This window comes from Lactuca serriola, chromosome 8 (assembly GCF_051521515.1).
Source record: "Lactuca serriola cultivar US96UC23 chromosome 8, Lser_US96UC23_V15, whole genome shotgun sequence".
In the NCBI taxonomy this organism is placed as follows: Eukaryota; Viridiplantae; Streptophyta; class Magnoliopsida; order Asterales; family Asteraceae; genus Lactuca; species Lactuca serriola.
The window spans coordinates 162,610,179-162,613,612 of NC_136415.1; the positions used below are offsets into that span (position 1 = coordinate 162,610,179).

Sequence of the window (3,434 nt, forward strand, 5' to 3'; positions counted from 1 at the left end):
AAGAATAGTTGTGCTTGTCTAGATATACAGTAAACTCGATAATACACCAAATCCTTGCATATCTTATTGCACATGTTTATATGTATAAGTCATGTATGGTTCCATAACCTAATAACAAACTAGATGGAATTAGTATTTTTTTTCGTTATTTCAGGTTGTAACAAATAAGAAAGCATATTATAATTTCTACGATAGGATATTACATATATGAAAGGGTTGTTCATACCAATTACATAGAAAATACTACATTATATTTAGAAAAGCAAGATACTTGAACGCAACAAAAGATTATTTATACGAACATGTTACTTTCTCAGCAGTGTTAGTGATTTTGATATTCATTCTGGACATCTTCTTCAGGGATGGAAATGAATTGACCTTCAGAGTACCTATAAGAATTTAGAATGTGATCTGAAATTTACAGAAATCATTAATAGTGAAGATATGGATTTGCATAGGGTAATTAACATACATAACAGTTAACAGTTTAGATATAAGATCCATTTATTAATTTAATTAAACTAAAACTTGTTAAACAGTATACATGGCAAATTTTCGTCAAAATCTCTTAAAAGCACTAACTTTTACCAAAAAAAAAAACTGTATACATGTGAAGTTTTTTTTTTTTTTTCAAAAACTATTAAATCATTAATTTTTTACCCAAAAACTCTTAAAATAACTTTTGTTTTTTATAAAAAAAAATGTATGTAGAAGCAGTTTTGTCCAAACTATTCCCATTTCATGATCAACAAACATGGATTTATACAGGAAGATAATCAGTGTCAATTGAAAGGTAAAAGGAGAAGAATATCATCAATGGAGAAACATATGTAGTTAAAATTTAGGAAGTCAGACACTCCAATTTCACAACTCATGTACCTAAATATGTCCTCAATTAGTTATGCTCTTTATTCAGCCTTTAGGAATTGAAAATGGATTTCATTACCTATAGAGAAAACCCTTATCAGAAGATGATCAAGATTGAACTTATCATCTGGTAAGAAAAGCTTTCAAGCTAACATGGCCATGGATCTGTCATAGAGGTAAGAGTTAGCCAGCTTGATTTTAGATTTTGTTGGAGTGTTTCAGATTACAAAAGGGTACATAAGAACTTGTGCCACCACTCTTACAGGGACTAATAGGTTCCCAGCTTCTGCTGCTTTTTTTTGTGACATAATTTGCGAAAAAAACAAAGCCTAAACTACAAATCAAAAGCAGTAAAAAATATTTAGATTACTATGATATTCGACTTTACTTACCTGGAAAGCTACCGGTTAAGCCAATAAAAGTGTCGTACTATCGATTAGTTGGAGAAACTCTAAAACATGGTCGTTAATTCCACCCTCATCATCGAAACTACTTCCAGGAATAATCGATTCAACTACTTGTGGTCCAGTCGAGCGTTGGTGCTTTGACCCTGGGACCCGATTCGACATCTCCACTTTCACCGTCGCGTTATCACTGATGGCAATCCCTACAACCTGCAACACCATCAACGTCTTCCCACCCACTGTCAACACTGGATTCGTAAAGTCCGCCACCATATACCAACAGCCTGAAATTGTTGAACACGTAAGCGGTGGACGGCGATGGAGGAGCGCAAGGTAAAAGAATCGTGGAGGAGATTGAAGTAAGGAAAAGCGAAAGAAAAGAAGAGTGAAGAAGAAAATAGAAAGAGGAAGTAAGGAAAAGTGGAAGAAAGAGTATTGGACGAGAAGGGCGGCAATTTGGAAATCGATAAAAGACGATAAGAATGGAATGGAAGTTGTGGCCTAAAAATGAAAATAAAAAGCTCAGTGGCAAAAACTTTCCTGTTTCTCAAAATTTTAAGGATTAATAGTATATATAATAGGAAAAAATTAAAATTTGGAACACATATGTAGCAATACACGATCTTGCTATACGCATACTACAGAAGGTAGATATTTATAAAAACAATAATAAATCCATTATATATTATAGGTATTTATCATGACTTTCGAGATTAATAATAAAAGTATCACATAATGGAAACTTAAGAGGATAGGTTGAGTACAAGTAAACAGTTAATACTCCTTTCAAGTGTAAAGTTCCAAAAAATTAAGAGCAAGAATTTTTGTTTTTAAGTAAATAAAACTATTATCCAAAACGTCATCATAAAAATCATGGTGAAACAGAGTCTATCGACTACATCACAAAACATCAGAGTAACATAAAAATGCGGAACGAGTTGGTGTGTGTACTACAATCATCACATACTCTTCTCCTTCGAATAAGTTCCTGAAAACATAAATTGAAAATCGTAAATACAAAGCATAGTGAGTGAACAAAAATACCACATACCATACATGATAAAAATATAACGGACAAGCCTGTCATCAGGCTCCGCTCGTCATCTAGCCCCGCTCGGTATACATATCTGTCAATCATCGAGCCTCGTCCGATATACATAAAAACATATAAACAGATAAACACATAACGCATGCAATTATCACAGAGATAGATATCATACAGAAAAGTCATCCGACCCGCCCGGTAAATATACAAACACATAACACATGCAAGATTCACACAAACATCTACCATCCTAAACATAACAAAATAATGGGCCGACATTAGTGCCTTCGACCCGCCAAACATAGTGAAGAAACTCACCTCTAGCTGCCGAAACAATTAAATGAATCTTTGACTGCTGGTCTAGAAAATCCGCGCGCTATCATCATCAAAATAATATCCAATTATTAATCGGATCTCGACACATAACCAATAATCTATGATACTTAGCCCATAAGCAGGGTAAAAGTCCATTTTACCCTTTTCTTACTTGACCCAAAATCCAAGGCCGAACCCAACTACTCAAAGGGCCCAAATCCTAAACGGCAACCCAAAGCCCAATACGGTGTCTTGGCTATCGGAGCCGCACCAGGAACCAGGTCAATCCTAAACTCTACCTGCCTCTCTAGAGGCACTACAGGAAAATCCTCTGGAAACACATCCGGGTACTCCCGTATAATCGGTACATCATCCACGGTCGCCTTACCCTTATCCCAGGTATCTATAACATAGACGACGAATTCAAAACAACTGTGATGAAGATGGTGTCTGACCCTAGCTGCGGTACATATCAGGCCCTTGTTGTGGTAGTCCCTGTTCACATGGCCTGGCTGACCACACATATAACATACTGTACTTGTCCCCCAACACTCTCCACCATGAGATCTCCCACACTTGGCACACCGGCCACAGCCCTGCTGGCCCCTACTGGATGAATCCGAGGTCATAAGCTTTTTAGCCTGAGCTACTGCTGTCTGTGCCTGCTTAGGCTTCCGCTTGGTGCAGAAGTCCAACTCTATCTACCGCTCATAGGCCTTCTCCACCATTTCATTAAGGGTTTTGCACACTGTAAAACTCACAAACTCCTGGATATCATCCCTCAACATGGAATGATACCTCGT

At 36.7% G+C, this 3,434-nt stretch overlaps 1 long non-coding RNA gene across 1 annotated transcript; it reads right to left on the minus strand.

Moving 5' to 3' along the window:
- Positions 1-104: 104 nt before the first annotated feature.
- LOC145070828 (uncharacterized) lies at positions 105-1,785 on the minus strand. The gene is made up of 3 exons (XR_013690101.1): positions 1,260-1,785; positions 947-1,032; positions 105-389 (listed from the first exon to the last, which is right to left on the minus strand). It is a non-coding gene; the product is annotated as an uncharacterized LOC145070828 (long non-coding RNA).
- Positions 1,786-3,434: the final 1,649 nt, after the last annotated feature.